This window comes from Canis lupus, chromosome 19 (assembly GCF_011100685.1).
Source record: "Canis lupus familiaris isolate Mischka breed German Shepherd chromosome 19, alternate assembly UU_Cfam_GSD_1.0, whole genome shotgun sequence".
NCBI lineage: Eukaryota > Metazoa > Chordata > Mammalia > Carnivora > Canidae > Canis > Canis lupus.
In genome coordinates, this window is record NC_049240.1 from 48256336 (window position 1) to 48269115 (window position 12780).

The following is a 12780-nucleotide window of genomic DNA, read 5'->3' on the forward strand; positions in this document are numbered from 1 at the left end:
TTTTTTTTAAAAAAAAGGATCTTAAATCCGATACTTACTATCCTTATAACATTGTTATTGGTCCTGAATGTCCTTTCCTAAGAAAATAATAATAAAGGATGCACGGAGGAGGTGGCAGGTGGAAGGCAGTGGAGCACAGGCCAGCGTGGGGTTGGAGGGCCACGCTGGCCATCGCCTCCCTCCCTTTGTACGCTGCACGGTCCCCCCCCTCGATCCTTTACACGCTCTTTCCCCCCAAGGTAGCAGCGCGCCCCTCAGTTTTCTCCTGTTTATTCCTACTCTGATTTTAAAGTGGGAACTGGATTTCTAACCTTCACCTGCTTAGCCTGTTTGGGGCCACTTGGCTAAAAAAGGAAATGCACCTTCAGTCATGACCTGCTCTTGGCAGGTGGTCATCTCTGTACTTCTCTGTTGGGTAATCCATACGCAAAAGTCAAAAAAAAAAAAAAATAGCTAGAAAGTGAAAAGAGGATAATTGCCAGTAAATATATGGCGAAGGCAGTCACACGTCATCTATTTAATTGTCAAGTTGAATAAGAAGAATCAGTTATTTCAGGAATTTTTGAGTCTCACCCCAGAAATCACTAATGATGGTAATATCATCATAATAGTAACGAATAACATGTAGTTGCAAGCTTTTCAACTGGAAAGTTATCCATATATGAATTTAATGCATCCACACAACGGTGTCTGGACAGGACATACTCAGATCTGGTGTATTTAATTCAGAGACACATTATTAACTTTCAATAAAATTTCAAATTTTATTTTTATTTACTTATATACTTTTAAAGATTTTATTTGTTTATTCGTGAGAGACACAGAGACGCAGGCAGAGGGAGAAGGAGGCTCCATGCGGGGAGCCTGACGTGGGACTCGATCCCAGGACCCCGGGGTCACGACCTGAGCCAAAGGCGGGCGCCCAACCACTGAGCCGCCCAGGATACGTTTTATATTCCATTTTTTGGATGCTTGGCTATGGTGATGGGCATCTGCAGAAGGTTAGAAACGTCTTCATCCTAAAGCACCAGGCCTTACTGATGAGAGCTAAGAGCACGCATGGCCTTCAAAAGCCAGATCTTCTGAGGGCACATTGCTGTTCCTCAAGCTCTTCTGGATACTGGATAGTGGGTGTTGGTTTTTTTTTTTTTTAATTTATTTTTTATTGGTGTTCAATTTGCCAACATATAGAATAACACCCAGTGCTCATCCCGTCAAGTGCCCCCCTCAGTGCCTGTCACCCATTCACCCCCACCCTCACCCATCTCCCCTTCCACCACCCCTAGTTCGTTTCCCAGAGTTAGGAGTCTCTCACGTTCTGTCTCCCTTTCTGATATTTCCCACACATTTTTTCTCCTTTCCCCTTTATTCCCTTTCACTATTTTTTTTATTTCCCAAATGAATGAGACCATATATTGTTTTTCTCTGATTGACTTACTTCACTCAGCATAATACCCTCCAGGTCCATCCACGTTGAAGCAAATGGTGGGTATTTGGCGTCTCTAATGGCTGAGGAATATTCCATTGTATACATGGGCCACAGCTTCTTTATCCATTCATCTGTCGATGGTGGGTGTCGGGTTTTAAGGCCACCTTTCCATCAAAGACATGAACGCTTCCACAGATAAAAAGGGCTTTATTTCTCGTCATTTTACGTCTGATACCTTAACAACCACAACATTTTTTTTTTCCTCCCCAAGGGATGTCTTACAAAAGGACTTGCATGGAGGTTTCTGAAAAATCACAATAGTCCGCGTGGAGCTGATTGAGAGAAGTCAGTAATTCACAGATACTGGTGCCACGTCTGACCGCTTGGCAGGAAGGCCCTGAACTCCTTTATAAAGTTTTTTAAATTCTAGTTTTCCTTGTGTGCACGCCCCCCTTGCAAAGAAGAACACACAAGTAAGGGGGGAAAAAAAAGAAGAATGAATAGGTTAGCAAGTGCAAAGAGGATAATGAGAGGGAGTCAGGGAAGGCCTGGGCGTCCCTAGCGAGCGGCTGCAGAACCAGGCAACGGTAAATCTGTATCAAAAATCAGGCACAGCAGGAGGTGTTCGTCTCCCAGGTAATGGGTAAATGATGAGCAGATGAGCCATCCTTGTATCGATTTAAGCATTTTGTTCCAGCCAGTCACAATTAACTTTGATTTGTTTTTACTTTCCTCTTATAGGTTTGCATTTAAAACACTCTTGGAGCACTAATTGTATAAAATTCTGGTAACTGCACATTCTCTTTTTAGAGAGGTAATGAGCGAATGAATGAAAAGGCAGGGATTATTTGCCATTCTAAGAGCTGGGATTGTCAGAACATTTCTACTTGACTGAAATTGTTTTGGAAGGTGAGCTGGAACAAGAATCTTGCAACTAAAATGAAGTGACTCTGCATGTGGTTTTGGGATGTTTCTCTTCATCAAAGAATTCTGCAGACCCGCTCCGGGACTTAGAAGTTGACTTAGATTTTTATTTATGAGAGAGTATTTAGGTGAATCCCATGAAAACATTGTAGGGTACGCATATTTGATTCTTACCAAGTAAGTGGGAGTCTTTTGAAGGCTCATTTGGAATTATTTGAAAAGAGTTTTCCTATTATTATCACACTGTTCTTTCAATACGCAAATTGCCGTGTTGTGACAAAATAAATTATTGAAATGCTTTGAAAAGTTTTTAGAAATGTGCCCAAGGAAACAATATGTAAATTGTTAAAAAATTCACACGTCAATTTATTGAAATGTTGCTACTACCGAAAAGTCCAGAGACCTTCAGCACAACAATTCCAGAACATTTACAGTCTTGTTTTCATGAGTAGCTCTCTCTTTGTAGTTATTTGGAGGTGGCAGCAGAATTGCCAGATACAGCAAATAAAAATAAACAATTCCTAGTTAAATTTGAATTTCTGATTCATAACGAATATTTTTTCATATAGGGATGTCCCATACAGTGTTCACATTTTATCAGGGAACCCTAGGTGGCACTCTGATTGGAGAGAAATTGCAACCATGCATGGAATGGACAATCTAATTATTTATAAATTATAAATTGTCACTTATAAATCATTTTACCTTTCACTGTCAGATTAGATAGGCCAACGAGCTTGCCCCCTTCAAACAGAAACCAAAAGGCTTTTTAACTCATTAATGCTGAGTTTAATTTCCTCCATCACGTTCCCTGCACAAGCTGTGACTCGTCATTTCAAGTATATAGTAATTTCTGCCTAAGATAATGGAGACTTCAGAGAAGGTGGCTGAGCAGTCTGTCTGGCTTACCCACACTGATCAAGCTCTGACTGGAGTGGTTCCTGGCTATGGGGACAGACAGCCGGATGGTGCAGTGAGAATATATTATCTCTGCGAAGCCACATCTTTCCTTTTGGCAGTACTATGACTACTCAGGTAACCAAGTTCGAAACCCCAATAATTCTGATCCAGGTAGGAGCTTCTGGGAAAGGAAAGATCCTGTGTCCCTATACTTTTATTTTATTGCATTTAACTTTGTTTCCTATAATCTAGTTGCCATGAAAGAAGCTAAGCTAGAATCTAAGAGAAAACCATATCTGGTTTATCTTTGAAACCAGCATTCAATTCTGTCCATAGTCAGTTTGAGCTGCTATCACAAAATATCATAGACTGTGTGGTTTATAAACACAGAAATGCATTTCTCACAGTCCTGGAAGCTGGGAGTCTGCGATCAGAGCGCCGACATGGCCGGGTTGTAGTGGGAGCCCTCTTTCATGCTTGCAAATGGCCATCTTCTTGTCTCTTCATATGGCGGAGAGCAGGGAACTCTGAGCTCTTCAGTCCCTGATAAGGGCACTAATCCCATTCGGGGGCACTCTAGCCTCATAACCCAATTGTCATGTCCCAAAGGCCCTCCCTCCTAATACCCTCACATTAAAGATTGGGGTCTTGACATCTGAATTTGGGGGTAGGGGTAAGGGTAGGGTATGCAAACATTCAGGCCGCAACAATTTTTCCCTGTCTTGGTGCTTTCAATGGTCTGTCAGAAAGACTCTTTTGTGCAGAAAAGTTTGGACTCTTGCTTCTTATCCTCTAAACCCCCTTCTGATTTCGGTTGTAGCTTCAGTGGATGGTTCTTCACAAGCTGAGTCCTCCAGAACATTGTTTGAGTCTTCCTAATTTCTGCCTCAGAGCCTTTTCCAGAAGTGCAGAAGCCTGCTCAGTGCTTGCTCAAGTCTGGCATGGAACCGTGGGAGATAGTTGATCTCCTCAAGGGCAGCCCTCAATCCATGGGAGGCCGGAGCTTGTGGACAAACCTTTCAGCCCCCTCCCTTTTAGCCGGGCAGTTCTGCGAAGCACTCCACATGCTTATGTAGGGATCTTGTCTTATGCGGGGGTCTTATGTCCATTATTCGGATTTTCCACCAACCCTACTTCATTCTGTACATTTTCTTGAACCTATTTCTCGGGATAACAAACATGCATCCAGTTCAGGCTCCATTTCAGGGCAACCCCAACTAAGATAAGACATCCCTGATGCAATCTTCTTCTCAGCACCTATGGCCCTCTTCTTGCTCTGGGTCAAGATACTTTGCTTCCTTTGGTTTCATCAAAGTTTACTTCCCTCATTACCAGAGGAAGATAGTTTTGCCCTACTATGCCCTGTCCCTACTAGGAAAACTGAGTCATGCTATTTAACAGGCACATCATGCACATTCACTTCACCCAGACTCTATTACAGTGAAACCCACTTTTTATTGGACACGCACTCCATGTGAGGGCAGATGCTCGGGGATCCATGAATAATGTTTCGTTTGGTCCTCAGCATGTCACCAAGAAAGATTCAGTATTTCTGTTTCACAGATGAAAAAACTGAGGCTCAGAAAGATGAAGAGATTTCTTTCGAGACCACAAAGCTAGTGACCGGTAGTGCAAGCATTGTGTTCTGACCTGTCTGACTCCAAAGCCCATTTTTAAAATTATTCTATAGAGCCCACCATATAAAGCTCTTAGAAATTAAAATTTCTTTATCAGATACTAATATGAACAGTTAAAGAGGTGATTGGGTAGGGAGTAGGGACAAGGATTGGTTTACATCAAATAAGGGAAATATTTTTATTTTAAAAAAGCTTTTGCTCTTGGGTGCCTGGATGGCTCAGTTGATTAAGCCTCTGACTCTTGTTTTTGGCTCTGGTTGTGATCTTGGGGTTGTGAGACCGAGTCCCACATTGGGCTATGCACTCAGCATGGAGTCTACTTAATACTTTTTCTCCCTTTCCTTCTGCCCCACACGTCTCAAATAAATTTTTTTTTTTTTAAGGCTTCTGTTCTTTCCCTCAGGCCTGTGATGCCAGCAAGATGGGAAAGTGTAGTGGTCTTCACCCTGCCAGGAAGCTCTGTCACTACTGATGAGATTAGAAGTGGCGTGATGAAAGTATCAAAAAGCCCATTTGGGCACAGCCCTGAAGGCCAACTCTCTTGGAGGTACTTCCCATTGCAAAGGGAATTATACTGGAAAATTATTCTGGAAGAAGTAAGGGTTGAAGCCAAACAGTCAAATTCAGCTATCAGAAAGTGTGTTAGGGTCCAGCCTATCAAGAACAGCAATACACAAACAACAACAACAAAATAGCCTTTTTCTTGAATGATGGTTGCTTGAATTCTTGAATTTTATTGAGGAAAATAGGGAGTTCTGGTTACTAGATTTGGTCACAAAGGTCATGCTTTTGGTGACATTCCTGTAGTCTGCTTTGTGGTTAGGTAGTCAATCTTGCTCTCTTTTGGCCTTATATGAAGGCAAGAAGGAAAGACCGAGATCATAGGTTTTTTTTAAAAAAAATTTAATTCGTTAGATTTTATTTATTATTTATTTATTTATTTATTTATTTATTTATTTATTTATTTATTTGAGAGAGAGGAGGGAGAGGGAGTAGATTCTGTGCTGAGTGGGGAGACAAACAGGGGGCTTGATTCCACGACCCTCAGATCTTAACCTGAGCTGAAATCAAGAGTTGGGATGCTTAACTGACTGAGTCATGAACCACTCAGATGCCCCTTAAGATCAGAAATTTTGGGGCAGCCCGGGTGGCTTGGTGGTTTAGCACCGCCTTCAGCCCAGGGCGTGATCCTAGACACCTGGGATCAAGTCCCACATCAGGCTCCCTGCATGGAGCCTGCTTCTCCCTCTGCCTGTGTCTTTGCCTCTCTCTCTGTATCTCTCATGAATAAATAAATAAAATCCTAAAAAAAAAAAAAATCAGAAGTTTTGTTCATGAAATACAGTAGTAATGAATTTTCGTATGCTGAAAAAAAAAAAAAAAAAAAAACCCAAAGAGCTTCCTATATCAACTTATGATAGAACAAAAATTTGAAGTATTGGTTTCCTTGAGACCTGGAGCTCCATGAATCTGTGTCTTTTCTGGCTCACCAAGCCTTACACATGGTAGGACCTGATAAATATACACTGAATGAATTCATTGGAATATTGTGGAACACAGTTTAAGTTGACTTCAGTAAATGCAAATTTTTGGTGTTCTGCTTTACTAAACAATTAACCTTAGCATCTTTTAAGATTTGTCACTTGAAAAAAGTTAAAATTCTAAGACTTCATGTAATTTAAGACAGTGTCTAGAACAATGTAATAACGTGGTTCCCAATGAAATATGGTGACTTCGGTTAATTTAAACCTCTTGGAGGCAAAGAGAAGTGGGAAGATTTCATCTGATATTACAATAGGCACGTGTTTAGAGAGGCCTGGGTGTGCTAGAGTGCAAAGGTCAGAGAGAGTAAACATGAACCTCTGTGGAGACAGGGAGAGGCTCCTCAGAAGAACCATGAGAAAGAAGATGTGTTCTCCACTTAGGAAAGGATGAAAGAGTTAGTAGCCCGTCTTTACGAATTAGGTTGGGGGAAATGGTTCCTGGCAGCTTTCCTCTGTCTGACCCTCCCAATCTTCTCAAAATTAAGCTATTTCATAACTCTTAGAATCTTTTTTTTTTTTTTTTTTTTTTTTAGGATTTTATTTATTTATTCAGGAGACACAGAGAGAGAGAGAGAGGCAGACACACAGGCAGAGGGAGAAGCAGGCCCCATGCAGGGAGCCTGACATGGGACTCGATCTGGGGTCTCCAGGATCACACCTTGGGCTGAAGGCGGTGCTAAACTGCTGAGCCACCTGGGTTGCCCAAGTCTTAGAATCTTGAACCCCTTACAAACTGACTACATTTTGGGCTCAGTTCTATAAACCTATCACCTCTCTCCTATTGCATCCCTTGATGTAGAGGTAGGGATTTACTCATGCAAATCTTCCTGACTTTTTATTGGTAGAATTTCAGATTCTCTTCCAGTTGCCATGTAGTTAGGAATCCAACTGTATGGCAGTTTCTAAAAACTTCATGAGGTTGTTAGTTTAGAACAATCAAAGAGATATGCATATGCAATTTCTATTTGTGCTTGTAGGTTACTGTTAGTTTCTTGTGGCAACTTTAGTAACTGATGGGCCCTCAAGAGTGAAAGTGGAAATTACCACAGTCTCAGGGCCATCTTCTCTGGCAGCATTAGCTACACCAATGAAAAATAACATCAGATGTGCTCGATCTTTCCATGGGTACTAATGGAGGCTATATAAGAAGCAAGAGTAGGTTTTTGTCTATTGGACCACAGACTATGGAAGAGAAGTCTAGTGTTCTTCCATTCAACATGTGGGATGGGAATACTTTCAGACAGATTCCATAGAAACTAATGTGTATAAATGCTTAAAATTCTACTCAAAGGATATATTTTTTTAAAAAAGTAAGCTCCAGGCCCAAGATAGGGATTATACTCATGACTCTAAGATCAAGAGTCACATGCTCTGCTGACTGAGCCAGGTGATCTCAAAGAAATGTTTAAGTTTTTTAAGTTTTTTGTACAGCAGAAACAAACTTCTCCTTGCCTACAGATTAAGTGATTTCAATTGGCTGAATTTTAATGGATCATTTAAAATGTAAGTAACAGAAAAGAATATGATTATTATATGTTTAGTTATAGACCAATTACTATGTCTAAATGCTAATTAAGATGAGGATATATGAATTAGTGCAGCTAATAAACATAAATGACACAGTTGACCCAGGTAGAAAAATTAGACTCATACACACCTTTACATAACTAATGCTAACAGTGGGAACAGATTTCATCCAGAATATTCCTTACACCCAATTTCGGAAAGTCGAGGGCATCTTCTCTCACAATGCCTAAAACCAAATCTGATATTCAGTCTCTATATTTAAATTGTTCTTTGGCAAATAGCACCCAACTAACTTACAGGTGTTAGATAAGTATCGTAGACTGTAAAGCTGTATATGTGAACTAAGAACTACTTGTATCATCATTAGGCAGATATTTGTGAATTTTACTGATGGAAGCTTTCCTTTCTCTGTACTAATGCCAAGCATTTTTTGATTCAGAACTCTTTCTGATCCTTGAAGTTTAAAGGTCTGATGAACCCATACCCTTTCACAGCAAAAAGAAACACATTATTTTTTTCTTACACATATATTACCTATAATTGTTGGCAGAGTTGGGACTACTACCAGAAGTTAGAGATAGAAGTGACAAGCCCTGGCTATCCACCAGCTGCCATGCAGATACCAGTGAGCATGTTGAGAAGGAGCCCAGCGTACTTATGTGGTAGCCAGGCTTTCTCACCTTTAAACCTAGGACTCAGAAAAATTGCTTCAACTTTGTTAGGTAAAGACAACTTTACTTGGGAATATTGGCTGTTCTTTCTACTTAGAAGACACCAAGAAGATCATAGTGGACCCTAACGAACTTGAAGCTTCAAAAAGCTCTTTTTAACTACTTTGCAAGGCAGTATTAACTCTGATGTAGAAAAGCTCTCTAGTTCTTCCTTAAAAGCTCTCTAGTTCTTCCTTAAGCAGCATGGTTAGGGTTACAAAGTCAGTGTTTTGTCCCCGGCTCTCTCCCTGGTCTAGAGGCCAGACCAATATACAGGGTCCCTGTAGTCAAGCCGTCCTTCGGTCAACAGCATCTTTATATAAATTCTGCTTGTCACCAGGGACCTGATTATATTATCACATAATTAACTTATTGATTAATAGTTTAGTTGTCTTAAAGAGGTGCTGACTTTACGTCTAGGCAACCATTTAGGAACTGGCAAAACTAGTTTATTAATTTTAATATCCTTATACAAGTATTCTCTAAGTGTGATAGTCTGAACACTGTATTGTTAGATGATATTTAATATAGTGCTTAGAGAACAGGTGGCCAATAACATTAGTCCACTATAACTAACTTATTACAGGATTTGCAAACAGAATGGTTTGGTAGAACAAAGCAGACCTCAGGAAATATGATTTCCCAGCAATCTAGTTAGGTAGACTTGCATAGTCCTGTTACCTCTCAGATCTCCTTTCCCTAATATTTTGGATAAAGAAATAGAAACAGATGATCTTTTATATTTTCCCAGTTCTAAGGTCTATGCATTTGTTGAATGAGGACTGAGAATATAATGACATCATAAATACTATAACTGGAAGGATATACTTTTATTTTTCTTGACTGTTTCAAAGTTTAATAAGCTTAATTTAGGCCGAGCACTAACATTTTCTGTAGAATTCTAAGAATACCTAAAGCGTATGACTAAAACTTTCATTTTTTGATGAAGAAGCAAGAAATAATTAAGAATTTATAAATGTTTTGGCTTTTTTTCACACGTGTCAAAAATCCAGCAATAAAAATGAATACTTGCTTCATTTAGAGAAATGTGCACAGGGTTTTGTTAGTTTCAGGATGATAACAAGGTGTAGAGTCATAGGACGTAGAACTACAGATTTATGTTTGGTACCCTGCCAGAAACTACAGGGTTGAAAGAACATGTCGATTTATGTATGTTCTCAAGATTTTGTTATCCAGTGTTAGGCTGTTTGACCATTTGCTGCGGCTCATGTTCTATTTCTAATTCTTAAGCTCAGACTAATACTGAGAATAGGAATATGATTGATTAAAGGTTATCTGTGGAATTCAATAGGTTATGAATGCAGATGACAGGAAAGGTAAAACATCAGGAAAAGTTAATCAGACCAAAACTAAGAAAAAAAAAAAAGTAATTTTAGTGCCATGCATTATTTGAAATACTTGAAAAACATACTCATTTATCAGGTCCTGGAAATGTGTTCAGAATTTATTTTAAATTATTGAACTCTTAATTTTTTCATCTCAGATCCACAGCCTCTTTTCTGTTTTATAATCACTGTATCTTTGAAGTGGGTCACTTTTGTCAATATTTCACACCTAGGGTGGCAAGTTTCAATATTATTGATGGTGTCAATAAGTTAAGATCTGATTATTCTGGTATCTTCTCTTGAGCACAGTTTACAGTATTATTAATGATGTTTTTCAGCACTTCAGTGCTCTCAGTTATCTTCTTATAAGCCTATATCCTATACATTGTGCCTTTCCATGTTATTATAATTGGTATTTATAACTAGGAACTACTTATCCTTATAATGTATCGATAATAAGGCAACAAACTGCATTAATACCATGCTAAGCATTTGTAATTTCCAGAGGTTCAGATACCTACAGGATCTAAGGTAGGGCCAAAAGAAGGAATAAAGGAGCCATTCTAGACTCCAGATAGAAAACATTCAAAAATTGATTTGATATCAAATTTAAGGAGAAAATATGCCAATTAAAAATGCAGGTTTTAGGATTCAACTCAGCATTTGTTACTTAATAGCATTTGTCATTTTCCAATTTTTCATATGCAGCAAATTAATTTCAAATCGTTTTGCTCTTCCAAATGCCTTTGTGTATTGTGTTTCTTTTTTCATATTCTTTTGGATAACATTTGAAAAGAAAATAAGACTACAACAGTCATTGATTACAGTCAGGTTGGAAGACAGTTGTAAGACCGAGGAACAGGTGGAGCGTGTATGATGGGAATATTCACTTTTTGTGCCACCATTTTGTAGCTGCTCAAAAAAAAAAAATTTTTTTTCAGCAAATGGTGGATATTGTTTCTTTACAAAAAATGGTTCTGTACTGGATCCATCTGCGAAGTATAAACATGTCATCAGCACTCATTTTCCATCTCCAAAAAACATTCCCCATGTCCATATTTGATTTTCAAGTGCATCTGTGCACTGATGGAAACCCTCCCAACATGCTGCCACACAATTGCAAAACCCACACATTTCTGTCTTTGAATCAAGCTTTCACAAGAGCCTGGCCTCCTCTGGGTATAAGCTTGTTTCGAAGTTGCAAAGGTCTGCCGGGTGACCCCAATAAAAGGAGCTTCCAATGTCCGTGGTGAGGTGAAATTATTCCTTTTCAGGGGATGATTTTGTCCATGGAGTATCTCCTACTTTGTTCCAAAACTTTTCTTTTGCATCATAGGATTTCTCTTTTGGTGCCCACACTGCACTCACCCAATTATTAGCATGATGCTATTGAGTTTCTCAATGACTAACCTCACATTTTAAGAAAGCAAGTTAGTTTGGTTATTCTGAGAGTTTAAGTAGAGAAAGCAGGGAGTTCCTCTCAGAAAGTTGAGAGGCGAGCATCCTGAAGTCTATGAGTCCCAACGTTATTGATATCACATAACCTGAAAGAATTTAAAACATCACTGGAAAAATTTAGTCTCTTCAAAGACACACACTCAGAAGTGAGCTCCTTGGTAAAGAAGGAAATTTTATTTTGCCTCATTATTTTCCCTACGCAGAGCGGGAGTTACCTTCGCTATAGAGCAACGGAGTAAGCCTTGCCTGTCATTTTTAATCAGGTTGTTTTAGGTAATTTTTGTTATGCCCCTCATTACTGAATTGTTTATCAATAGGTGCAGCAAGTGTCACTAGCTTTTCTCATCAAACCAGGTCTGACAAAGCAGCACAGTGCATGGGAAAGAGGCAGCTAGGTGAAACTAATGCCATAGATGTTTGATTCATTAGGAGCTTATTGTTAACGGGGATGTCTGATTGTAAAGGCTCAGTCAAGCAAAAGAGTGCAGAGTAATCAGTCGGATTTATAGTTTGCAGGGCTCAGAAAAAAATCAACATAAACCTTTGGATATAGCAGAAACAGAAAAATCCCCTTTGGGCAGCCCTAACCTGGAACCAGCCAAATAAGGTCATGCTACATGAAGGTTTCCTGTTAGGTGATGGGAGATAGAGGCGGATTAGAGCCATATGGCATGGCCTATCATACCTTCTGACTTAAGATAACAAAGCCAAGCTTTGTGCTTAGCTGTTTTTGACTGACATCATCAATTTTATTTTATGTTGGTCACCTCCGGTAACAGGAAAAAATGGCCTAGGGTTGATAACACATGCTTTTTTTTTTTTTTTTCTTTTAGTATTAAGATGCCTAGAAGCTAGTTTTGTGCTGTTAAACATTTCAAAGAATTAGTAGCTTACTCTTCTATCACCCATCCTCCAGCAACTGTCAGCCCCCCTCCCCCTTGTTTTCAGTTTGTACCTTGCAAATGAGAGGCAGCCTTATTCAGAACCAGATGTAAGGCTCCTAGAGAATGAACATAAGCTGGTGTACTTTAAGCCTAATGGGAAGTTTTATATGCAAGGGCCTTGAACTGATTAGTATAATTCCCTCTTTAATACAGCTGTCCCTCCAGATTAAGGTAAACCAAATGTTGCAATCAGAGATTAGTGTACCTTGCCAGTTATTAACATCCCCGGTGCTCAGCAAGCACGTCAGACGCTAATGCTGTGTATTTATTTGCCATTTCCCCACTGTAACTTGAACTTCTGCACCTGTCAAAGCATTCCAGGGAAGAGGGGCATTATTGGAAAGCAAAAGTTTTATACCTG

General features: G+C 39.5%; 1 pseudogene; it reads left to right on the plus strand.

Annotated features, from left to right (window-relative positions):
* The first annotated feature begins 5305 nt into the window (after positions 1–5305).
* On the plus strand, positions 5306–5775 carry LOC119864399 (annotated as a pseudogene).
* The last annotated feature ends 7005 nt before the right edge of the window (positions 5776–12780 follow it).